This window comes from Dasypus novemcinctus, chromosome 3 (assembly GCF_030445035.2).
Source record: "Dasypus novemcinctus isolate mDasNov1 chromosome 3, mDasNov1.1.hap2, whole genome shotgun sequence".
NCBI lineage: Eukaryota > Metazoa > Chordata > Mammalia > Cingulata > Dasypodidae > Dasypus > Dasypus novemcinctus.
In genome coordinates this window covers 128,526,121-128,553,077 of record NC_080675.1, presented here as the reverse complement: position 1 = coordinate 128,553,077, position 26,957 = coordinate 128,526,121, and the positions used below count along the sequence as shown (strand labels likewise).

At 38.6% G+C, this 26,957-nt stretch overlaps 1 protein-coding gene across 4 annotated transcripts in view; it reads left to right on the top strand.

Annotated features, from left to right (window-relative positions):
• Positions 1-26,957, top strand: part of RAB27A (RAB27A, member RAS oncogene family) — an 81,350-nt gene that overhangs the window by 16,998 nt on the left and 37,395 nt on the right. For 3 of the 4 annotated variants that reach the window (XM_058294231.1, XM_012529976.4, XM_012529977.4), the window contains exon 2: positions 4,101-4,221. The gene's annotated coding sequence lies outside the window, so the exon portion shown is untranslated. Of the gene's footprint in view, positions 1-4,100; positions 4,222-20,455; positions 20,540-26,957 lie in introns of those variants that run through there. The other variant, XM_004470838.4, reaches the window with a different exon arrangement.

The window sequence follows — 26,957 nt, the reverse complement described above, 5'->3', positions numbered from 1 at the left end:
ATGATGCAACAAAGCGAGACACAGATTCCTGTGCCGCTGACAACAACAAGCGGACAAAATGAGGAGCACACAGCAAATGGACACAGAGAACTGACAACTGGGGCAGGGGGTAGGGGAAGGGGAGAGAAATAAATAAAAATAAATCTTAAAAAAAAAGATTGGTTTTTCTTTTTCTACAAAGTGGTTTGTTGGACTTTTGATTGGGATTACATTGGATCTATAAATTGCTTTGGGTAGAATTGCCATCTTAACAATATTTAGTATTCCAAATCATGAGAATGGAATGTTCTTCCCTTTATTTAGGACTTCTTTATCTTCTTTTAGCAATGTTTTCTATTTTTCCATGTACAAGTCCTTTATATCCTTGGTTAAATTTATTCCTAGATTCTTTTAGCTGTTATTGTGAATACATTTTTTTTTCTTTATTTCCTTTTCAGATTATTCTTTACTAGTGTATAGAAACACCATTGATTTTTGCATGTTGGTCTTATACCCCACCACTTTGCTAAAACTTCCAACGGTATTTGGGACTTTGAATCCCCGAGCCTTTTTGGAGATTCTGTGATGAGTTGCTTCTGAGGTTTCCTTACAGCTAGATGAGGAATCAGTTTTCTTGGGTCTGCTAATTAGTTACCTCTGTCAATCTGCTTTTCAGCTACCAAAATTTTGTTGCTATTTCCACTCATGTTTTCTTTGTCCTTGTAAACTTATGCCTAAATGGAACAAAAATCTCTTTATTGTTAAGTTAATGAGATTTTGGGAGGTAGCAGAACAAAATATGCATGTTTAGCATGCCATCTGTAACTGGAAGTCTGAAACACATTTTAGAAAGTTTTTTAGAAAGGTTTTGTTGCTTTAAGGCAGGGGCTCTTAACCAGGGGTCTGTGGAAAGATTTCAGGGGGCCTCTGAACTTAAATGGAAACAAATCAACTTATTATCTTGTTTATTTTCTCTGACTTTTAACTGAAATCTAGCATTTCCTTCACTTATGAATGTATGCAATAAATAAATTACAGTAGTATTCATTTCACCTGACTGGCAAAGGGGTCCATGGAACAAAAAAGGTTAAGAAACCCTGCTTTAGGGGAAAGACTGACAGCTCTTAAAAAATGGTGTTATCTAAATTTTACTAGATATTCAAAGTACAGTTCTTGGTCTAGGAGCATTGGGATCTTCTGGGCATTACCTGGGACCTGTTAGAAATGCAGAATCCTAGGCACCCCGACCAGGATATTCCTACGTACGTTGAAGATTGAGAAGCACTGATAGGAAACCTCACTCAATTTCCTCTGTAATTAGAATTAGCTAACTTCAATGAATTTTAATCTGAGATTTAAAAATCTTGGTACATTCCTTACTAAATTATTCTACAATTTCTAGGGGTATTGTGAGATAATAAATAAGAATGTATTAGTTTTCATAAAAATGCATCCTTTCTCCCTTCATCAACCTTGTCTATACATTTGTTAGCATCGAATGTGAACCAAACCTTCCATGTTATTTATCATAAGAGATGCCAGACTGGTTATATTCAGGCTTTTTTATTTGCCCACAGTTCTTGAAGTTGGTGATGGGCTTTTTTTTTTTTAAAGATTTATTTTATTTATTTCTCTCCCTTCTCCCCCCTCCCCCTCGTTATCTGTTCTCTGTATCCAGTTGCTACGTGTTCTTGTTTTTGTCTGCTTCTGTTGTTGTCAGCGACACAGAATCTGTGTTTCTTTTTGTTGTGTCATCTTGTTGTGTCAGCTCTCTGTGCGGCACCATTCCTGGGCAGGCTGCACTTTCTTTTGTGCTGGGCGGCTCTCCTTACAGGGCGCACTCCTTGCCTGTGGGGCTCAACTAGGCAGGGGAAACCCCTGTGTGGCAGGCACTCCTTGCACTCATCAGCACTCTGCATGGGCCAGCTCCACACAGTAAAGGAGGCCCTGGGGTTTGAACCGCGGTTCTCCCATGTGGTAGGTGGACGCCCTAACCACTGGACCAAGTCTGCTTCCCAGGTGATGGGCTTTTGTAAATTGGAGAGATTGAATCTTCAGTCATAGAATTCTTAGTTGTCAAAGTGAGAGAGGGGTTCCCCTAGTGGCAAGGGAAAGATTGGTTTGTTATAACTAACTAATGGCTATACTTAGGGACCTTGTATTAGTCAGCCAAAAGGGTGCTGATGCAAAATACCAGAAATTGGTTGGTTTTTATAAAGGGTATTTTTTGGGGGTAGGAGCTTACAGATACCAGGCCACAAAGCATAAGTTACTTCCCTCACCAAAGTCTATTTTCATGTGTTGGAGCAAGATGGCTGCTGATGTCTGTGAGGGTTCAGGCTTTCTGGGTTCCTCCCTTCCAGGGTCTTGCTTCTCTATGGGTTCACGGTTACTTTCTTCCTAGGACTTGCTTCTTCCTCGGCTCAGGGTTCTTCTCTTCCTGGGGCTTGCTTCTCTTTCCTCTGTGAGCTTACATCCTGGAGCTCCAGCTTAAGGCTTAAGCATCAAACTCCAACATCAAAACTCCAACATTAAGAACCCTCAACTCTGTCTTTTGCCATGCCTTTTACCTAATGACGTGGCCCAATCAAAGCCCTAATCATAACTTAATCATGCCCAGGTACAGACCAGATTACAAACATAATCCAATATCTATTTTTGAAATTCATGACTATATCAAACTGCTACAGTGCTCAATAAGTGATTGTGGGATGAATGAATCACATAAATAAGATACAATCCCTGACTCGAAGATATTCATAACCAACACGTTAGACCAAAAAATATACTGGGTAATTATCAGACAGTGGTAATCACTACTAGGAAAGAATAAGCACAGAGAAGGGACATCCAACTTAGCAGTGCTGGCAGGAGGAGTTGCTAATGGGCTAAGAGATTGGTGTATTTAGAGCAGTGGCTCTCACACTTTAGTGTGTATCTGAATCATCTGAAGGGCTTGTTAAAACATGGACTTCTGTGCTATCCTCCTAATTTGATTCAGTAGGCTTGGGGTGGGCCCAAGAATGTGCATTTCTTACAAGTTCTGCCAGGTGATGCTGATGATGCTGGTCTTTGGACCAATCTTGAGGACTACATTAGAAAATTACAAAAATAATTCTGGTGTGAGGACTCCAAAGAAGCTCACTGGAGGCAAGGAATGGTAGATAATACTGTAAACAGAGGTGTAAGCAGTAGCAGCTTCATTGTGGATGAACCATTTATAGGTTTTCAATAGAAGAGTGATGGACTCCCAGTTGTATGTTGGAAAGGTCACTTTTGGGTGCAGTGTGGAGGATGGATCACAGGTGAGGCCAGGTTGGAGGCCGGAAAACCAAATAAATAGTTTATCATAACAATCCAGATGAGAAATTATAAGAACTTGAAATAAGGGGGAGAGGAGGTAAGATCCCTAGGATTTGGTTGTCAGTTGGAAATGGGAGAGGAAGAAGGGAGGACCATCAGATTTCTGGCTTTGTGTGTGTTGGGATTGTGCTACTCAAGACAGGAAGAAAAGTGGGTCTGAACAGGCTTTGGGGAGAAGCATGAAGGTGGTAAGTGCAGTATTTGAGATTTCAGCAAGATATCTGGCTGGGCAACCCCTCTCCTCCACCCCCAATAGATAGTTTTATTTATGGGTCTGGAGACTGGGAACACATTTCTGATAAGTAATCTAGCACCCTCCCTTCTGCCACTACTGTTTGAGCTCCCATATTGTTTGGATCAGATATTGTATTTGTAAAGAAAGAATATTAAAATAACCTTTTATGAGCCTTAATAATATGATACATTTCCAGATGTTTTCTCAAGAAAATAAATGTTCCCCTTTTTTACTGGGGTGTGGGGAGAAACAGTGAAAAACTAACCTTCTAATCCTAGAAGAGGGTTAATAAAGCCTTCAGTCTGAAAGGCCAAATTGGATCTTAGAAAGCTTGAGAGGGGCAAAGTCACTTGACTGGCCTACAAGGGCATATGATGAACAGCTGAGACTAATTAGCTGGATTGTGTGTTTTTACAGAGATGCCTGATTTTGAAAGTTGGTGAAGTGAACCGCTTTTGAAAAGTGTTTTGAAAAACTTCTTATAAGATCGTGATTCTGAATTTAACATTTCTCTTTTTATTAGACAAAGAGTAACCTTTCTTGAAGAGGACATGTGATTGGAAGTTGTCTACTTGTTGAAGTGTTGGGAACTCCAGTCTCTAAAAGTTTTAGAAAAACAACAAGCTTTTTTCTACCTTTGCAAGGTATGGTTTTTCATTTATTTTTATTTTTCCTTGTTGAGGTTTCGAGCTCTGCTATGTCAACTTTCAGGTACTTAAATTATGTGGAATTTAACAAAATACCACTGATATATTAATTTTTTTTAAAACCAAAGACTTCAAGACATTTTAAATTTCTCAGGCTTGGTTTGATAAGTACATTTTCAATTACCAGAGAGTGGTAAAAATTCAAGTTTATTGAGGTTTTGTTTTTAATCTCATTAATAGCTTCAATGGAGGAAAGCTTTATGTAAATGTGTGTTTTAGTATAAGGTACATTTCTTCAGTGAATTAAATTTGTCTTCAAATTAATGCTAATTTTGTTAGGTTTGATAAGTGTACTGTAGTTATGTGGGAAAATGTTTATATATTTTAGCAATGCATGCTGAAATATGCAGGAGGGAAAGATCTGGGTGATGAGTATGATGAGAGGGTTTATTATGAAATTTTCTCTTTTTCAAACTTTTGGATATGTTTAAAAAATTTCATAATATGACATTTTCAAGAACTGCCACCAAGTGCATGCAGTAAACATTTAAGCCAAGTGCCTGGTTTTGTACTGGATGCTGAGCATGTGAAGAAGTTAGTGGTCTCTGCCCACTAACCCATTTTTAATCAAATGTGTGGGCATATTTTTGTGAGTGTCTATGTATTGACTTATCTTTGATTTGATTGTGACCAGTGTCATAGTTGGGTGTCCCTGGCACATATACTTGGAGGCTGAAAGCCTTAGAGAGGGGCTTCCCTGTTCCTGAATACCCACAAGCATTTAGGCTAAGAGTGTGGAAGAACCCTTCAAGTTCTTTTAATCCCAGTTCCTCATTTTACAGATGAAAAAACTGATGCTTAGAAGGGCTAAGCTCATTTGGTTGATTAGTGTCTGGACCAAGGCATTCTGCCAAGTGTCCTGACTTGCACTGCAATGTGCTGACCAATAGTCATTTTCCTTTTTTTAGCCACAACTTCATGCTTTTCACCTAGAAGTGAATCAGAGCCCCATTATCAGAAATCACTGTAGAAAAAAGAGCCTTGACTAAAACTGACATTCTGTGTCAAGATTCTTGGATTATAAATCCAAAAAAAATATTTTTCTGTGTGCTTCTTTCATGAGGCATCTTCTCCATAGAACATCCAGCAGGTTGGATTTAATACATTCCAAATAAGTTTACTCCCCACCGTAGTTGCTTTCTCTGTCTCTTTCCACCTTCTTTATCCCTTCCAGCCATAGTTTTCAGGGACCCTGAAGCCATTACACTCGTGGCTTACACTCTAGTGAGTGTAAACAGCATTTTCCCTTCTTTTTTGCTGTTGCTGCTGTCCACCAGACAGGAGATGTGGCTGAAAGGGAAAGCTGTTGAAGTCCTGCCGCCAGCAAGACGGCACCATGGCAACCGGGGCCTTGCACAGTAGTAGCAGGTGCGGGAGCCCGGGGCTGCCTCTGCTGCAGTTGCAGCTGCGCAGCTGCCAGCTGCCCTCTCCAGGTTCTCGGTACCTGAGCGTTCAAAGAGGAAATGGACATCACTTCTCCATTTCCGTTTTCCCTTTTTCCTCATTTAGATAGGAAATAGGATTAAAGCCTCCTGAGATCGTTTGTTCTTATTCTCATCTTCCTCCCCCCAGACTTGATCGATTTAGAGCCAAAGCTCAGGGTATAGCATATGTGACAGATGATGAGTCATATAAAATCCATAAAAACGTAAGTGACTATCACAGGAGCCATCATTCATCTGTGCTGTCTTTGCAAAAGGATGCTTTGCTGCTTCCCCCTGCTCTCCTGTTGCAGCACGGCTGACATCTTAACCTCTCTGAAGAACAGAATTGGGCGGATGAGGTTGGGTTCCCTGTGGTGAGGGCTGGGTATGAGGTGATGGATTAGATGGCTGGGGCAGTTTTTAGGGCTGAATTCTCATTGCTGCTGCTTCTCTGGAGGCAGGAGCCGCTTTGCTCAAACATGGATATAAATCATCCTTCCAAGAGCCGAGAGCATCGACTTTTTTTTTTTTTTTTGGTGTTTCCCACCCTCTCCCCTTTTGTTCCCCATTTCATACTTTTTCAGGCTTCTCTTCTTGCTGATGTAATCTGATCACGTATCCTTTAGCTATGGGTGTTAAATTCATCACCCAGCAAATAGTGAATAGATTCTGTTTTCACAATGAGAAAGTTAAGGCTGTTTTAAGCTCCCACTTTTGTTCCTGTGGTGAATAATCCAGACTGTGGACTATTGGCCTCAGGAATTACAATGATGATGATAACTCTGAAATTTGTATTGTTAACCTTTATTTTTCTTTATTATTTTAATTAGAGAAATTGTGGATTTACAGAAAAATGCTTAAAATAATTCCTATTATTAACACTTTGCATAAGTACGGTACATTTGTTACAATTGATGAAAGCACATTTTTATAATTTTATTAACTCTAGTCCATGGTTTATTTTTCTGTTGAGCCTTAGCTCCTGTTTTCCAAATGCCACTTAAACACAATTCTTGGAATATCCTTCAGACACCTTTAATTGGCCATATCCCTAACAGTATGACGTAGGTACTGTTAACTTTGCGCTTGACTGGTTCTGTGACCTTGGGCAAGTTCTTAACCTTCCTTTGCATCAGTTTTCTATTCTATAGATTAGGGGCCTCCTAAGGTTGTTGTGAGTATTAAATGAGTTAGTACTTTAAAAGTCTAGAGAAGTGCTCACTAAGTGTTAGTTATATTCTTTTCATCTTCTCTCCGTTATCTAAACTAAGTTTTGGTTATCTTTAGCTTTCATACCAGTTTGCTAAGAAATAGAATGGAGTTCTACCTCCTAAATGTATCTTTTTTTTTTTTTAAAGTTTGCTATGTTGTTGTTTTTTTTTTTAAGACTTATTTTTATTTATTTAATTTCCCCCCCTCCCCTGGTTGTCTGTTCTCTGTGTCTATTTGCTGCGTCTTGTTTCTTTGTCCGCTTCTGTTGTCGTCAGCGGCACGGGAAGTGTGGGCGGCGCCATTCCTGGGCAGGCTGCTCTTTCTTCTCACGCTGGGCGGCTTTCCTCAGGGGCACACTCCTTGCATGTGGGGCTCCCCTATGTGGGGGACACACCTGTGTGGCACGGCACTCCTTGCGCGCATCAGCACTGCGCATGGCCAGCTCCACACGGGTCGAGGAGGCCCGGGGTTTGAACCGCGGACCTCCCATATGGTAGACGGACGCCCTAACCACTGGGCCAAAGTCCGTTTCCCATCCTAAATGTATCTTGAATTAATCCCCTCTTCTTCATCTTTACTATCACTAACTCAAGTCAAACCTTCATCATCTCACCTCAGAGCCTCCTGATGCTCTGTATATTCCCAGGCTCCATGTGGTTGATGGGGAGGTCTTTCTAAGGCACAAATCACCTTGTGCTCCTCTTCTGCATAAAAGCCTGCAGTGGCTCTCTATTGCCCAGAAGATAAAACACACACACTTTTTAGTGCCATCTAAGAGTCCTTTCAGGCCTAGGTTCCAAACCCTCTCCCATCTTTTCAGCCTCTGTTCTGGACATGCCCTCTCCAAACTGCCATGCAACCCTTTGGCCACATCTATCTGCCGGAAGTAACCTGAATGCATCCCAACCTTCTCCTTCTTATACCTTTGCAAGTGGTGATTCTCTGCCTGGGATGTCCTTAAACCCAACCCTACCCTCCCAGACAGTCCAGCACTGGCTCCCTCCTTGAAAAGCTTTAAGCCTGGTCCATCTTTTGAATTTTGTATGTCAGACAGCCCTTATTAAGTTCCATCAAAAATTAGTTTCACCTTTTGGCATCAAAGATTATTTTGTTTATAGTTTCTGTTATTTTTTAAAGGATAATGCTTATTTGACTAATACGTGAAGTATAGTCCTTTCCCAGATTAAACTGCATAGTATATAACTTTTATTCATTTGCATTTGTCACTTCTCCCTCTATGTGCCTGGAAACTCACACTCTAATTTAGTGCTCAGCTTACCTATCCCATCTGTGAAGTTTTCTGATTCTCTCCCCATATAATGTAAGTGCAAGCAATGTAAGTACACACAATTTGAAGATTGGTTTTGAGTGAGATCACCTCAAGGACCTGACATTTTTTAAATGTTTATTTTTCATTCATTCATGACCCTGAAAACTACCACCCAGAGAATAAATGAGAAGGAAACAGAATGACTTTGAAAGAGAAATCTTGAGTAGAGAGTATAAATCAAGAGCAGAAGCCAGGAAGATGAGAAAAGAAACTAGAAGAAAGAAAAGATAAAGATCAAAGGCAGACTAAAAGTAAAAGCTGATAAATTTAAAAATTAAAGGTCAAAAAATTGCATAATTTCCTCAATAGACACAGAAACAAAATTGATGGCCATTCATGATAACCATTCTTAACAAACTAGCAGTATATGGAGAACTTCCTTAACCTGATAAAAGTATCTACCAAAAACCTACAGCAAATGTTATTCATAACAATGAAATGTTAGAATCAAGACAAGACTGCCTATATCACTATATCCAATCAATATTTTTGGAGACTCTACCTAGCACAGGAAGACAGGAAATATAAATAAAAGGTTTAAAGATTAGAAAGGAAGAAACAAATTTTAATTATTTTCACTTGATATGTCTAACATTGTTAGAATTAATGTGGCCAAGTAGGAAATAGAAGATATATGTATTTTAAAAATGTTATCACCCAGTGACAAAAATATAAAGTATCTATTGATAGGTCCAAAGATGGACAAGATCCTTATGAAGGTAATTTATTGGAAACATTTTAAAGGCACTTAAGACAAATAAATGGAGAGATATACATGTACATGGATAGGTAGATTTAATATCATGAACAAAATCTTCCTGAATTCAATCTAAAGATTTAATGCAACACCAATCAAAATCCTCATAGCATTTTTGAGGAACTTAGATGGGAACATGAAATGTCAAGATTATCCACAGTAAAAACAGAGAACTAGCCCACCCAGATATGAAGTTGTATTATAAAGTCATAATAATTAAAATATTGTGGCATTGACCCAGGGATAGTCAAATTGACCAATGGAGCAGAATAGAGACCCCTAAAACGGATTTGCCCATATATGGCAAATCCTGGGGGAAAGGGTAATTAAAAAAAAAGATATTATGACAATTGGATATCCTTAAAAAAATAAACTAATGAAATTGGATCACTATATATGCCTTAAAAAAATCTCAATGGATTAAAGGAAAATAATGTAGAAAAATATCGTTGTGACCTTAGGTAAAGAAGAATTTCTTCAATGTGGTATAAAGAGAAGTAAGTGTAAAGGAAAATATTGATAAATATTTTTAAGATTGAGCCATTTTAAGAAAAAATGAAAAGAAAATCTGCAAACAGGAAGAAGATATTTACAACATATGTAATTGACATAGGGTTAGTATCAGGAATATATGAAGAACTCCTGCATGTCCATAAGAAAATGATAACCCAATAGAAAAATAAGCAAAGGGCATGAATGTGTATTTCCATAAGAGGAAACTAAATGGCTAACAAATTAAAAAAGATGCTCAACTTCATTAGCAATCAGAAATGCTAATGTAGAGCCCAAATGTATTACCATTTGAGAGGCCTAATAGGACCAAATGTTGGAGAAGATGTGAAGTTGAGAGAGTAACATGGAAGAAATATATTGGAAAACAATTGGTCATTTATCTTATAGTATAACTGAACACATACCTAAGATCAGCAATTCTGCCCCTCAGTATCTACTCTAGATTAGAGCTTCTCTCCTGATATGCCCTGAATTAGAGTGACTTGACAGAGCCTGTGGAGTCCCCAAATCTGTTGCCTTTGATTATAAGCATTTGCCCCAGTATGTCATACAAACATCACAAAAAAGGTAGAGAAGCAATTTCCTAGAGAAACTCTTGCAGGTGTGCATCAGGAGGCACCTACATTAATGTTTATAGCAGTATTGTTTTAAATGGCAACAATAAAGGAAACTTCCCAATTTCTGTTGTAATAAAAACTTATGAATTGGGTATCTTCATTTAATAGAATCTTATACATTAATGAAAGTGAATAAACTACAGCTATATGTAACAAATTTGCTAATGTTCAGAAACATAAAATTCAGAGAAAAAGCACATTATGGAAGACTGATGAAGTATGATGTCATATTTATGAAACTCAAAAATGCAAAAACCAATATGTTGTTTAATGTGTGTGTTAAAACAAAAAATTGTTTAAAGGCAATGGAATGCTAAATACAAAATTCAGATTAATGGTTACATCTAGAGACAATGCAGGGAATAGAATAGGGAAGGAACATAGGTACCTTCAACAGTATTAGTGATGTTCTGGGTTTGTATTTAAAATAGGCTCATCACTTACATGGTATATATTCTTTTGATATATCAAATATTACCTGATTGTTTTTTAGTTCCAAAGGAGAGGTTAGAGAAATAGAAGACTGATTTAAGTAAGCTTTGAAATGGATGTGAGGTGAGGGCTGAGGGAGGCTCATTTTGAACCCATAGAGGGGTCTTTCAGGTTAATTCCTTGTCCCCCATTCCTACTGATATTGCCCTATCTGCCCTGGTCCTCTTTGACCCCCATTAACCTTATAGTTATGACAGATTCATTTTATCTTTTACCCTTCCAAGAAGGACTTTAATTTTCCCAACGTATGATGAAAGAACCAGCAGCCTGGGGAGGGGAAACAATGGGGAAGAACATTCCCGTGGAGTGAAGTTGGGATCCCACAGCCATGCTTTATCTTATACTCTATGCTTAGTTTCATCCATTCTACCAAGGTATAGGAAGGCGGTGGTGTAATGGAGTGAGCTTTGGAGTCAGACAAACGTGCGTTTGAACCCTGTATCTTCCTCTACCACCTAGCTGTGCTTTTTTGAGCATGTTAGATAACGTTCTGGAGGCTGAGCTTTCTTAGGCCCAAAATTGAGTTCCTCCTCCTGCTTCGTTGATCTGGTGAGGATTGAACACACCTAACCCAGCACCTGCTGGCGGGAGATGCTCAGTACATATGAGGGAGACAAGAAAAAACAAAATGGTATCCTGGCTGATATCTTGAATGTTTCCCTGTTACCTGTTGGGGAGAGGATGAGGAGGGGACTTGTGGCATGAGTATCCATCTGGGATGAAAATGAAGTCTTTATTTTTAGTGTTTTCTAGTGTAGGCTTTGTGATAGTTATGTTTTAAGTCTGTTTCAGGAAAAGTCTGGTAACATTTAATTGGTTGTTTTTTTTGTTTTTGGTCCTTCTCTGTTTAAAAAAAATTCAGTTCATATGAGAGAGAGAGGTAGATAGTATATTCATGGACCAGAACATCTGAAGTGTGCTGACTGATTTAGGGATTGTGGTAGAGGTGAAAGAAAAACAAAACAATGGTGAGAACAAATTCGTGAGAGAGTAAAGCCCACTAACTCTTATTTAAGTAGTCAAGAGGAGTAATAGACTACCCTAGGCAGAAGGAAATTGGAGAAGGAAGAAACTTAAGACAGTTTCATAAAAAAAACAAAAAAGCAAAGTAACTAAAATAACTAGTGGATATGGTTTAGATAAGATAATTTCCCTCCTCTGAAAACCCACAGACATTAAGTAATTAGAGAAGGGTTTTGGCATGGCATTTCTTAACATCAGTGATAAAAGTAGTAGCTATTTCAAAGAGAGTGAGAGAGGTAGAAAAGGAGGCTGGAGGAAAGTATTACATCTGGGTTGTATGTTTTCATTAACATGCAGTCCAGATGGATGGTATGTGATGATGGGCGAGATCTAAGTTCTTGATCTGAGGAGATACTCCAATGTAGGCTCCAAGAGAAGAGAATGCTTTGGGGACAAAGGGACATCCTGCTGTCTTCCATGACATTTCCCTTTTACTCACTGTCAGATAAAATACCTTACAACAGAGGAATGATGTCTGAAAACAAAGTTTTATCAAAAGAGCAGGGACTGCCCATTATGTCCCATGTATAGTTCAGCTGAGAGCAACTGTTGTGGTTCTTAGTCCTGTTTATGTTGATCTAACATTGTGTTCCCTCTTCAGTGGTTTGAACGGTCATGTCCTTCTTTTTAGACCTTTCACTCTTGGTCACTTTGCCTTTGTCTCAAGGACAGGGATAAATGTGAGACCATCCGAGATGGGAAGGTATTCAAGCATCTCTGAAAGAAGTAGCTTTGCTAACTTTTAAAGATTCAACAGCCTTGTCCCAATACAATGTCATCATCCCCACCTACCCTGCCAAAAATTTGATACCCATTCACAAAATCCTTGTGCCTACCCCAACTCTTTCCCTCCCCCCATTTCAAATGTCCTGTTTCTGTCTGCAACACCATTTTGCTCTCCTGGTCATCCAGGCTTGATTCTTTGGAGTGACTTTTGCCATCTCCTTTCCCACCCAATGTAGCACTGCATTCTATTATTTCTTAACCAATGTCTCTTGGATTCCCTCTCATTTTCCATTTCTGCTTTCCTAATGTAGGCAATCATCTTTTAAGGTCCTGGCGAGAGAGGCAATACAAAGGACAGCTGCCACCATGACCCCATTTAAATATTTGTTGACTCCAAATAACCATATACCCTCATTTAAATATTGTCCTCACTTATGCAGATTATTGCCATTTTCTGCTCAGATGCTTGGAGGGCAAATTCCCTTTGTGGGGTGGGTGGTGGTAATGAAATTATAGAACTGACAGCTTTATTTTCACACAGAATCTCCCTCAGGAAGTCCAGTTGTAGCTTTTTAAAAAAATTTTTTTAAATTCTAACAATACCTGATTTGGGTTTCTGACATGTACCTGTCACCATCTTTGCAGCATTACATGGTGCTGGACAGTTAAATTGATGTTGGTTTTTTTAAGGATCACCTTTAACTCTAACATGGATCTTTGTGAACAGAACTTTACACTTAGTTTATCATAGGTAAACTCTGGACTTTGGACCTAGAATCATAGAATGTGGAATATTTGTGCTGGGCAGAGACCACCAAGTTAAAACCCCTTGTTTCATGTTGCAGGAAGCAAGGTCTAGGAAGGGTTGTTAACCTCTGCTGGATCACACATAGATGGTAGCAGAGCTGGACCTAGACGAACCTTGTACACCATGGGTTAGTCGTCCAGTCTACTTCAGTTTGCCATATTGCATCATAAACATTCCTTTGGGTTTATAGCCAGTTTAATAGTCATTGGTATGTTTGCCTTATATCTATGTGGCTGTAAATTTTGAGGGGTCTGTATAAATTTTGTATTTAAAGTGGTTACAGGATTCCTCAATGCTTGTTATTTTGAAGTCAACCATGCCCTTGGACCAAACATGTTCTCTTTCCTATTCCTCATCATCTGGTTAAATCCTGCCAAGCTTTGAAGGTGCTCAGCTCAAGTCCTAGTTTCTGTTTGAAGCCTGGGACTGATTGCTTCTCCTTTCTGATCTCCCAGGGACTACTTGTCATATAAAACCACCACCTTACATGTACAGTTTGTTTACAGTTTGTAAAATGCATTCTCATAAAATATATCCTTTAATCCTTCCAATAATCCTGCTAGGTAAATATTCTCATATTGAGGAAACAAACTGGGAGAGGTCTTACGACCTGCTAGGAAGTAAGTAGTAGAGTTCAGCTAGGAAGTAAGTAGTAGAGTTCAGATCTTCTGACTTCAAATCCATTTCACTTTTAATAGCCTGTCTATATAGTGTACCAGGCATTTCGATCCCTGATTATATTTTTGAAAATGTGTGTATCTTGCTTCCTTACCCCAATTACAAACTGCTTGAGGGGAGTGGTTTGCTCAAATATTTCTTTCATGCCATTTATAGTTGCTAACACAGGGCTGAGCACATAGCAGTTGCTTATCAAATACTGTTGAATTGAATACAAATAAAATATCCTTTAAATTATTATACCAGAAAAGAGTGGCTATCAGTGGCACCTCAAGACACTGTTTCAGTTACTCCTGTTTGAAATCGGCAGGGGACAGAGGGAACCAGAGGAAGGAAGAGGCTGTTGAGAAAAAAGCCAGATGGTAGACACAATTAGCAATTGAGTGACAGCTGGCCTGCTGAAAGTCCAGTGATGAGGGGTAGTGGAGAAGCAATATTACAAGAAGACGGAGTTCTCAGGAAATAAGCAAGTTTAGTGAGAGATGGGATGCACTCAGGAGATGGAAGCGGGACAATTAGCAGTAGCATAAAATGTAGACAAATTAACAAAGATGAAGCATTCATACATCTTGAGAAAACATCCATTAAAGGAATGACCAATGTTGCCTGTGGTTTGACGACAGGCTTCCAGGGTGAGAGTAGTGTGGGAAGAGAAGCATTTAGCTCAGTTTGTGGTCATTCTGTTAATTCTTGAGGCCATGAGAAAGGGAACATAAGTGAGGATGATTCCGTTGAAACAACTTCCCCTTCCTTTTCTCTATTAGGGCAATCAATAGTGCCTCAGCCCTGACCCCTGGCAGGTGGATGTGAAGGCAACCCAAATAATAGGGCGAGCATCTTTGCACCAAGGTGTGTTGAGAGGACCAGACTCCTGGATTTTCTGATACTGCCTTATTTCACATATTATTGTGCATTACCCCATATATTAGTAAAATGCTTCAGAAATTCCAATACTTCAATAAGAAAACCAATTTCTGACTCCGCTTTTCCCCCAAAGGGTCACTAAAACCCACTGGAAGACTGCATACCCCAGATTTTGGTTCAGAATATCATGCTGAATTTTAATTTATGTTTAGGCTGCTACTAACTCCATAAACATTTTGCATCTGAACAAATGCAGAACCTCTTCCATTATAATGGATGTGACAAATGCCCAATTTCCAAATAGTGGATGCCTACACATTTTCTTTTATGAGCTCTTATCTACTGCTTAGAACATAAGAATAAGACGTTTCAGATCAGAAATAGTAGAATTTTTTTTATTATCCCCCTCTCCCTCCTTGCAGCTTTTTGCTTGCTGTCTTCTTTCTGTGTCCATTCACTGTGTGTTCCTCTGTGTTTGTATTTTTATTTATTCCCCCCACCCTGCCACAACTTGCTTGCTGTCTGCTCTCTCTGTCCATTCACTGCATGTTCTGCATTTTTTTTTCTTATCTCCCTTTTTTTGTTGCATCACCTTGCTGAGTTGGCCCTCCATGGTGCTCGAGGGCCAGCAGCACTCTGCCGTGTGAGGGTGAGCCTGCCTTCACATATGGTAGACAGGAGTCCAACTGATTGAGCCACAGCTGCTTCCCAGAAAGAGTAGAATTTTAACATTCACTTCTTCCTAAGCCTGAAATTTTCACAGTTCTGAATGATTTTATTGGAGTTAAAGATATGTATTTCAGGGAAGCGGACTTGGCCCAGCGGTTAGGGCGTCTGCCTACCACACGGGACGTCCGCGGTTCAAACCCCGGGCCTCCTTGACCCGTGTGCAGCTGGCCCATGCGCAGTGCTGATGCCGTACCACGCAGGGGTGTCCCCGCGTAGGGGAGCCCCACGCACAAGGAGTGCGCCCCGTAAGGAGAGCTGCCCAGCGCAAGAGAAAGTACAGCCTGCCCAGGAATGGCGCTGCACACACGGAGAGCTGACACAACAAGATGAGGCAACAAAAAGAAACACAGATTCCGGTGCTGCTGACAACAACAGAAGCGGACAAAAGAACATGCAGCAAATGGACACTGAGAACAGACAACCTGGGTGGAGCAGGGCGGGGCAGGGCAAAGGGAAGAGAAAGAAATAAAATAAAATAAATCTTAAAAAGAAAAAAGATGTGTATCCCCACTTAGAAGCACCAATAATTATAGAAAATTATTTAAAATTTCAAAAACATAATTTATATGCTGAGTGATTAATTTTCTTTAATATATTCTATGCAGTAGATCCTGAAGTATAAAAAATATTTCTTGGATATTCACATGTAAATTTTAAGGTGATGTCTCATTCCTAGGAAAGTTAAAAGTTTTGGTTTATTTTCAATGCTTAATTATATAGTAGTTGTATTTTTAAAATGTGGTGTACAAATATATATAGCAAAGTCCTAACTTAAAACATACCATTTATAACATTTTTATGGGAAAATATTTCCTGAAGTCAAAATGCTCAATGTATGAACTTTTACAATCAATTTTGTTGGTATATGGAACCTAGCTTTATATTTTAAAAAGTATACATAATGATTGTAGAATTATGACACTGATTTTCATTTATAGCTTGTAAAACTTTTTTCAATGCTTTATAGTTGCCTCTCTCAAACACGGAATCCCATGCTATCCTCATTTTTAAAAATTAAGTATATTATGTTTCTTCAATTTCCTTGTTACACAAACTTTCTAAAGATATTGCTTATCAGTTTCTTACAAACTCTTGGATATTACGTTTTCATGATTTTCTTTTCACATACTGTATGCTCCTCTAGTCTTTTACCCTCTTGGCTTGTTCCCTTGCGATTCATAGAGACTCTGCTTTATTTCAGTGCTAGCAAATCTGTATTGAAGTTTCTTTTTCCATTCCTTTTTTTAACAAGGCTCTATCAATACTTTCTGAGTTACTGTCTTGTCCACTTACTTGAGCCCCTATAATCTTGGCCTCCTGGCTTGAGAATTCTCCCTCAGAGGTGCATTCAGGAGTTTGGATCCCATAAGTGCTTTTACTCCAGGCTTGGCAGACGACAGAGACAAGTTATGGCCCTGGGGGACCAAGTTCTAACCTGAAAACTTGGCTTTCCTTTGGCTCTAGACAGAAGGAGGAAATTTAGTGAAGGAATCTGGTTGGAACAATTAGGAAGCCTTTGAATTTAGATGAGATAAGCCGAGAAAGCAAGTGAACCTAATAAATTGCCCTGGTTTAGAACATAAGAGACTCCCTCTGGCTTTTGATAAAGTGGAAACTACTCTGGCTATTGTTACCACTGGCTCTGGTGAATGAGCTTTGCATTATTCATCTCCCCAGCTTGTTTAGATAGGGGTCTGCTTGAATTCTTGGAAGGCTTTTCTTCAGACTCCCAAATCCCTAAATTACCTCTCCTCTTTTTTTACCTGCTTCTTAGTTTCTTGGTATTTGATTTTGAGGTGACTGTGGCTGACTTTCCGGGACAGCCCTTTGTATTTAACCCCTTGTGGCCTGGGCTCCGTCCTATAAGGCTGCCTGCTCCAATAGGGGACATTAGGGTTTTCTCTGTCATTTCTTTCCCATACCCTTTTTCCTTCCTTGGAATTTTCTTATGGGTTTAGTAGCAATTCTTTCATATAAAACATTCTTCATGACATAACCGGTAGCTGAGTCAAGAAGATTTGAGGGTATAAGACAATACTAACCATTTCTTCTAAATTCATAGGAAAAAGTCAAGTTAGTGAAGAGAATTTTAAGTTTTTCCCCCACCAATATTTTTTTTTAAACTTTGTGCCTCTTTATGCTTTCTGTGCTTCAATTTAGTATAAAATGGTTTCTGATATAGCATAAAATAATGTATTCTCAATTATTTTAATTAGCTATATCAGCATTTTATTGTGTTCTGCAAAGAATACCTTGACTTTTGAGAGTCCTGCTTAAGCATAGTTTTGGTTTTTTTAGGAGGTACTGGGGATTGAACCTGGAACCTCATACATGGGAAGCAGGTATTTAACCATTGAGCTACATCTGCTCTCCAAAGATTATGGTGTGTTTTTTTTTGTTGTTGTTGTTGTTGTTATTCAGGAAGTACCAGGGATTGAACCCAGGACCTCATACATGGGAAGCTGGAGCTCAAACCACTGAGCTATGTCTGCTCCTCAGCATAGGTTCTTGATCCCATTAAGACTAATCTGAACCTATTTTTGGATAGCTTCAATGTGTATGCTTAGAAAAAGGAAAGTATAACTAGTGGGGCTGGTTACAAATGTCCTTCCAACAGTTCTCTCTACTATGGTTTTCAAGGATACTGGTTTCCTATCCCAAGGTCGATCCAACCTCTTAGATTCCATTTTGGCCACCTTGGCCTCCATTTCCCAGTACTTTTCAACCCTAGACCCACTGCTTGTCCTTCCCCTTAACTGTACCAATGTAGGTTGTCCCAGAACTCTTTCCTATAGTCTCATTTTATTCTCTCAAGTTCCCAGTAGCCCCTTATTCCCTCTTGGAGTTCTCACCAGGGACACCCGTATATTTCAGATTTTCCCTCTCAGATGTGAACAATGCTACTCTATGATAAGTAGGGCAAGTAAAAGCATCTTCAGGCACTGCTAAATGAAAAAACCTAGCAGACACTATAAGTATGTTGTCAATATAAAGCATTTAGGCAGAGAGGAAGTGTTTGGGTACAAAGCAAAGAGAAACGAGATGATTCAGACCCAGGATGAAGGTAGAGCTTTCCATATTCGTTTTCCAATTGTTGGTGTACAATGGAGCCCTTGTTAAGTCCTTGGTGGGTCCAGAGTCCTTGGAGGTGTAGTTTTGCTTTCATTCCTTCCATCACAATGGTTCTGCTTTCATCTGTTCTATACATTGGGGTGCTGTGAAAATTTTCATTTAAAGAAACTGAAAGAGTTTTATTGCTAAAGCAAGTTTGCAATGAGAACAGATTCCTGAGGCAATGAAAAGGTTGCTGCAATGACATCATACAGGTTTCCTGAGACCCTATGCAGGAGTCGCCAGCTGGCTGTGAAGACAGTGATCTGCTATGGCCAAGAAGTAACCCAAACTTACAATAGCTCTATCGTAGAAATCAGACAAGAAACCCCGAAACATAAAATAAGCTTTATGATCATCTGTAATAAAATGTTATAATGCAACATATTGAGTTCATTCCTTATTGCTCAGTTGACTGTCATAACAAGATGAAAGCAAACATACATGGAACAAATGTGCCTGAACCTTGTCTGTCATTTATTGTGTATGCTTTTAAAATTCTAGTTAAAAATGAATGATTTGAATGGAAGTTTACAGAACTCTTAAGATACCTCTATGAATCCCCAGAACACAGATATAATGCCAATTTGAATAAGGAACACGATGCCTTGTTCTCTTATGGTGCTTTATATTCTTCCTCTTCAGGACATTTCCTTGTGTTAATTTTCTAAAGATAAGTATGATCTAGTTTTTTGAAATACATGTTTCTCAGAAACTAACAGGTAGATTAAATGTTAGTAAAGATATATCAGGGATGCATATGTGGCTCAAGTGATAAGGTCTCCACCTGCCGTGTGGGAGGACCTGGGTTTGATCCCTGGGTCCTCCTGGTGAAAAAGAAGAAGAGAAAGTGTGCCTGCGCAGAGAGTCAGTGCCTATGTGGTGAGCTGAGTGCTTGCGTGATGAGCCAAGTGCCTGTGCGGCAAGCCAAGTGCCCATGTGAGTGCTTGCGCGGTAAGCCGAGTGCCCATGTGGTGAGCTGGGTGTCCACATGAGTTCCCGTGTGGCATGCCAAGAGCCCGCGTGGCGAGCTGAGTGTGCAGCAAGCCAAGGGCCTGTGTGAGTGCCTGCATGGTGAACCAGCGTCCACATGGTGACCCGAGTGCCTGCATGAATGCCCATGTGGTGGTGAGCCGAGTGCCCGTGTGGTGAGCTGAGTGCCCGTGTGAGTGCCCATGTGGTGAGCCAGTGCCCGCGTGGCAAGCCGAATGCCTGCACAGTGAGCCAGTGCCCACACAAGTGAGTCACAAGCAAGATACGACAAACAAAAGAGAGATGAAGGGAAGAGTCAAGGTGAAGCGCAGGAGAGACCAGGAACTGAGGTGGTGTGATTGACAGGGAACCTCTTTCCACATCAGAGATCCCCAGGATCAAATCCCGGTAAATCCTAGAGGAGAAAGACAAGAAGAGAAGAAAAAAGGAGAAATATATATAGAAGATCACATAGCAGATGGACACAGACAGCAAAAATAGCAGGGTGGGGAGGAGGAGGGGAAGAAGAAAAAAGAAAACAATTACAATGGCCTGTCCTTATGAAAAAAAGATAGATTGGAAAACATAACTTGTATGTATGTAATTCTACATCCAAAAAACAGGTTATATAGATTTGTCACACAGTTTTGGAATATTTATAAAACTTCACTCACCTTAACAAATTCCCCCCAATTTGATATTATACAGATTATATTCATTAACCACAATGCAATAAAATTTGAAACCACAGTAACAAAAAATCCAAACAGGCTTTTTCATCCAACAGGCTGATTTAGAAATTGGCTTGATGGTTGCAAGTACATTTTTAGGGTTCCTCAGTTCTTTTGCATAAGTAAACACTAGGCACACCCCATTCTATAAACAGCTACTGATGAAATACAAACAGCTGATTCTAAGACTGCATCCTGAATAGGTGGAACAAGGAAAGACTTCTTGAGAAGCAATAAGGAGTATATCTGATTAAACCTTGTCCATTAGGTGAGTTTCTTCCTTTCTTTTTTATTCAACTATTAAAGAATATGATATTTATGGACATGTACACACATGTTGTAACTATATTAATTGGGAGAGTAGACTGTATGAGAACAAAAAAGACCCATAGCTAGCTGTTTATAGCTTGTTAATATCTAATATGAAACGCCAAGAATCCTACTGCTAAAATATTATGATGTGGTTTGATTTTGATGTGGTTTTGATTTTTCTGGGCCTATTTCACTGTTTTTAAAATAAGTAAGTGGGTTTATGATGGGAATATTTACAGATAATGCTTTAACTCATAATCAATAAGTATCAGTATACTGCCTTTTCATTAACATTATGGTACAATCAAAATGGGCACAACATCGAGTAGCTCTCTTGCCAGACACAGCTGGGGGAAAATTCTTCTTATGGGAAATGTAGAAGTCCCTGAAGGCACAGCAGCACATGTACTCTCTGTGGAGGGTCATGTATCTTAGCATGAAGAAAGTAGCTCATAGTGTGACAAAGAAAACATGTATCCATTGACTGGCTTTTTAGTATAAATATAATTGTAGTTTTTGCATACACACATTGGAGTTTGGAAAGAGTACCTGGAAGTGAGGGACAAGATATCCAGAAGAGAGAAAAGGGAGTAGAGAGGCCATAGCACAGGGTGATGCTTAGAAGTAGGGCTATTAGAATGCAGCATGGAGGTTTCCTAGGGTGATGTTTGACTTGGAAAAGAAAACCAGCTGTGAAGACATGGAAATCCTGTGTGCTGCCATATAAGCTAACATTTACCTCAAGAGCATATTCCTGAGTGCGGAAAACAACTCTGCCTGCTTAGGGCAGTTGCTGGTAGATGGATGGGGCAGGGAGGATAAGGGAGAGGGAAGCAGTATGTGATGCATTTTCATAACCTTTGTAAATACCTGTGTGCCACGCTCATGCATAATTTAGCTTTAGGAGTAGGACATGTAAGATGGGAGCTCTCACCATTCACAGTCCTGCATGTATGCAATTACAGTATATCTTGTCACAGAAGAGTTAAATTATGGTCTGTGTCCTTCGTTTAAGAAGTTAGGGAAAAAACATTCTGTTAAGGGTAAAAATCACACATGGAACAGCAACATGAAAATGACATCTCAGTGTACAAATGATTGTCCCCTTGGTTCTGGAAAGCCAAGGTGGAGTTAGCTTATATATTCTGGACACCATTTTCCTATGGTGGTTAATCTATACAGAGTAGAAATATTCTTATTCTCATTTTTAGACAAGTCAATGAAAAATGAGCTCCCCTCTTCCCCATTCACTACCAACTCAGGGATATTTGTCTGTTTGTTTTTATTATTTGGACAGTCATCAGCCACAGGTCTTTTTCTTCAAATTCAAAATTATTTTCTATTCTAAAAGTTTTCTTGGAATGAAAGAAGTTTCATTGCTCCTTTACAAGTGGTTTCCTTCTTGATTTGGTGTGCTTCTTCTAATAGAGTAACATCTTTCCCATATTAAAGAACATAATAAAAATTAAATTGGGGTAGGTAAGATGCAAAGGAGAGTCAGACTGTTTGTTAAAAAGCCTTATCACATCCCATGTTCTAGGAGGATGAGGCTTGGGAGAGTCCTGACTCCATTTCTAGGTCAAAATGGAAAAGCATTCTCTGTGTGTGCTCTGTGTTTGTGTGTTTCACTGACACTTTCTACATTTGTTTTAACTTAAAAAGTATTACTGTTACCTTTATTAAAAAGGAACGATTTCAATTTTATTAAAAATTAAGCTAAATAAACAAGTAGGGTCGAAGCTTCTGGCCTCCAATTTGGGGTTATGGCAAAACCACTATCCTGCTGTCTTTTTGCATGGGGTTCTGGAATGATATAGGGAATGGTATGTGTGGTAATGCCCTAAGTGCTTAAAATACACACACACCAGGGAACTATATACCAGAGAAGATTTCTATACATTAAAAAAAAAATTGTATTGTGGTAACCTGTATACACCTAAAACTTTCCATTTTAACCACCTCAAATATGCAATTCAGTGGTATTAATTACATTCACAAAGTTGTGATACCATCATTACCATCCATTATCAAAAGTTTTCCATTACCCCAAACAGAACTCCTGTGCCCACTGAGCACTAACTCCCCATTCCACAGCCCCACCCTACCCCTGGGACCCAGTTATGAACTTTCTGTCTCTATTAATTTCTATGGAATAGTTATTTAATAAAAGAGAATTCGTATAGTATTTGTCCTTTTGTGTCTGGTTTGTTTCACCAAACATGATGTCTTCAGGGCTCATCAATGTTGTAACATGTATCAGAATTTCATTCCTTTTTATAGCTGAATAATATTCCGTGGTATGTATGTACTACATTTTGCTTATCCATTCATTCGTTGATGGGTACTTGGGTTGCTTCCACCCTTTGGCTACTGTGAATAATGCTGCCATGAGTACTGGTGTACAGATGTCTATCTGGGTCTCTGCTTTCAGTTCTTTCACATATATAGGTTGAATTGGGGTTGCCAGGTCATATGGTAATTCTATGTTTAACTCTCTGAGGAACCACCAAACTGTTTTCCACAGTAACTGCATCATTTTACATTCCCACCAACAATGCATGAGGTTTCTATTTCTCTACATCCTTGCCAACACTTGCTATTTTCGATTAAAAAAAAAAAATCCATCCTAGTGGGTATGAACTGGTATCTCATTGTGGTTTGGATTTCCATTTCCCTAATGCTAATGATGTAGGCATAAGGGCTGTTTGTATATCTTCTTTGGAGAAATATCTATTCAAGTCCTTTGCCCATTTTTAAATCGGGTTATTTGTCTTTTTGTTGTTGAGTTGTAGGGGTGTTCTTTGTTTTGCAAACTTGGAAATGTTTTTTCCAGTTGCAATCCTTCAAGTTCTGCTTGATTTGTAATCCAGTCAGTCCTGGCTGCTGTAGCATCACTGTCATTCCTTATATTTCTGTCTTTGAGATTTAGGCTCAGGAGTTTGGTGGCTCTCTGATGTGACCAACAGCTCTTTACTCTTACCTCTTTAGAACTTGTTAAAAGGCAGAATTCCCTCTATTAATCAAAGATAAATTTGCAATATATCCTACCTTCCAGGTAGTTTAAGTTACTCTTCCTTTTCCATTTTTGAGAGTATTTTCATTCCATTCTTTGAGAGTTTTGTAAAGTCTCAATGTCATTTTTTAAAGACAAAATGACAAAACACCAGGCTTACAGACATAAGATCACTATTCAGGCCTAAATTTGTTGTATTCATAAGAACAGCTATAATTTTTGGATCTTTGTCAGGCATTTTGTTAATCATTTTACACAGGTAGAAGGTGGTATCCTGCCATTTGAATCGAGAAGACCCTGACTCTAAAGCCTACATTTCACCATCTTCTGTGTGCTCACAAAAGCAACCTCTGAGTGGGAGTGGACCTTACTGATTTTGCACTTCTCTTGAATTTTGGAGACTGTCCAGCTTAATGGTGGCATTAAGAATTATGTTTAAACATGGATTGGGCATTCCATTGCAGTGGCATATGATGTGGCCAGTATATGCCTGCTTTTATATTATTTGAGATATTACTCAGCAAACCAAACAGCCACTCCTACTTTCTACTTTATTGTCTATATTTTACAAAGGATATTTTATGGTGTAAATCTTTTTTCTGTTATCATCTATTTATAAAACATTAGCCACTTATCACATATTGTAAATAATATAACACCCTGTGTTTTGGTGAGTTTTCTTTCCATAAGTTCCTATAAACATTCATATTCTGCTTCTGAAAAAGGCTTGGCCAACAAATAACAGATCTTGAGTAAATGAGTCAATGGTCTCCATAAAAAAGAAAAAAAGTATATCATTTGCGTCATTGACAGTGGTCTTCCAGAAGAACATTGTCTATGTTCATGAATTGTGCAGTGCCCCCTTTTTTCCAAATATATTGCTGCTTGTATTATTTACTTACTGAATTACATTGGTCATCCTTTGAGGTGATAGTAATATTTTAAAAATAGTTAAGTAGAAGGATTGAAACTGCTTATCTTTCTATCAGCCTGATCTTTCTTTTTAATACTCATAAAGACTTTTCTAATGTCTGGAGGAAGCTTTTACAAATGAGGATAGGTTTGGTTGTACTGGCAGCATTGGGAGATGGATATTAAATTCAACAGCGGTTGCAGATAATTTATATTTCTCTCTGAATAACTTGCTATGTTAGAATATCAACATCTGTTAGAAGTTTTTCTTTTCAATTTGTTTAAATGGGGAAAACAAAATATTCCAATGTAATGGACATATTTGTAAACATTAAGCCACACGATATGCAAATTTAGACCCTGTCAGTTTCTTGCCATAAAAATTTCCCCTCATTGTTAAGGATGGATCTATGATATTACTACAAAGCACTGTATTGGTAGGAATGCATTTATAAATCATAGATACAGGTATATATATAATGCAGTTACAACTTAATACTGAATTTAGATGATAAGCACATTTTTCAATAAGGAGGCAAAGAAGAGCCAGATTCCAATATTTTCTATTTTTCAGAGTCATTAAATTTTTCACTTCTCTTTGTCTGAGATGTTTGTGCAGACAAAGCAAGCTCTGTTTATAATTTCATCTCTTTCATTCCTGACCTATTCAGGAGGGCAGAAATATATCTACTCACATCTAGACCAAAAATAGAGAAGAGGAACCTTATGCACACAGAGGGCACAGACTCTCTCCTTTCTTGTGGAAATGGTGGGCCCCACTGTTAGGCAGTAATGCATCTTGCTTTTGTAGTAAAAGTAGATGTGCTTCACTTCAGGGTACAGGAGTTGTAATGGTGTGAGAGAGTTGTGTTCAGGGCTTATTTGGTACAACAGACGCTGTCACTACTCCTATCTTGGTACATTGTAAAATGCCTCTGCCCTCCTGCCCCACTCTGTGTGATTTCACTTCCCCATTTCTACTACCTCAATTTCATGTGTCCCCCAGAATGACAGGTATAGGTCAACTATGGTGCCATAAAAAAGCAAGTAAAAGAAAAGCCTACTTTTTTTAAAAACATTAAACATAAAAACATGAATACACATTATATCTCTGTGACAATCAGTATGTGAACACTTTTCTCCAAATGAATCCCTGGATAAGGGGATATTATTGTATGAAAGAACATATGGCAATATAGTTCTCAATGCTGATGTTCTGTGCTGTTATATGAAAAGTAATGGTTATATTCACATGTTAGTATTTCTATCTAGAAATCATTTTGGGCAGAGGGAAGTGAAATTCATAAACTATATAGGAATTCTGAAATATTTTCTTAACCATTCTAAAAACTTGAAAACATTTTCAAGTAAAAAATTATTTACTATTCTTTCATCAGTTTTAACAATGGTATTACACTAATGCAAGATGTTAATAATAGGGTATATGGGAACTCTGCATGATTTTTCTGTAAACCTTTAACTTCTCTAATAAAATTATATTAAAATTATTTATAATATGCCTCATTTTTCTTTTTAGAATTCTATTTTTGTTTATTTTCTATTGAGCTTCCTATTTTTAATCCCTCTCACATCTTCACATGTATGCCAGAAATGTGGCTTGTACACATACCTGCAGAGGAAAAGCAATATAGGGATATTTACTTTGATGCCATGGTGTATTATGGTTATGAGGGAGGTGTAAAATGCTCATAAGGATTGACATCTTTGAAACCCAAAGTAGTATGTGTAGTCTTTAGCGGAACTTAGAACATGGTTTAAAATATCAGGTCTAAGGGAGTGAAGGAGTAAGGAAATGAATTTCCCATGTCAAGTCTTGACTCATCATTGTATCTCAGTCCCTAGCACAGAATAGTCATTCAATTAGTATTTATTGAACAAAGGAACAAGGGAAAGGGCTTGAATAAATATCTTTATAGATAGATATTTGAGAAAATAATCTTGACTTGAGAAGAATGTACCAAGGACCTGAGCAAGTATATAGGGAAATGAAAATTTTCAGAGTCTGCTTTCTTTCCATTTTGGCCTATAGGAAAAAAAGACAAAGAAAGAGATGGTACAAGTATCAAGAAGATTTCTTTTTTTTTCTGGCCTTTTCTGTGACCAATAAAAGGCAGACAAGCCCCTAATTTATGATTTCTCTTCTTGGGGGAACCCATCAGCAGAGATGGCTTTTTAATAGGGGGCTGCAAAGGTAGAACAGATCTCTTAGCCCAGCACCTCTAGAACCCAAGTCTTGATCATAAAGCAATTTATTATTCAAACCAGTGGTCCTGCAGAAAACTTTTGACTCCTAAATTAAAGTAATTATAACTGAGGTTCCTGGCTCTAAAGGAAAGGAGACAGAGAGGAAAAAAATCTTGGTGTTTTGTAAAAGGGCATAGGGTTGGTATTCAGAAGACTTGGGATCTAGCCTAGCTCCATATCTAAC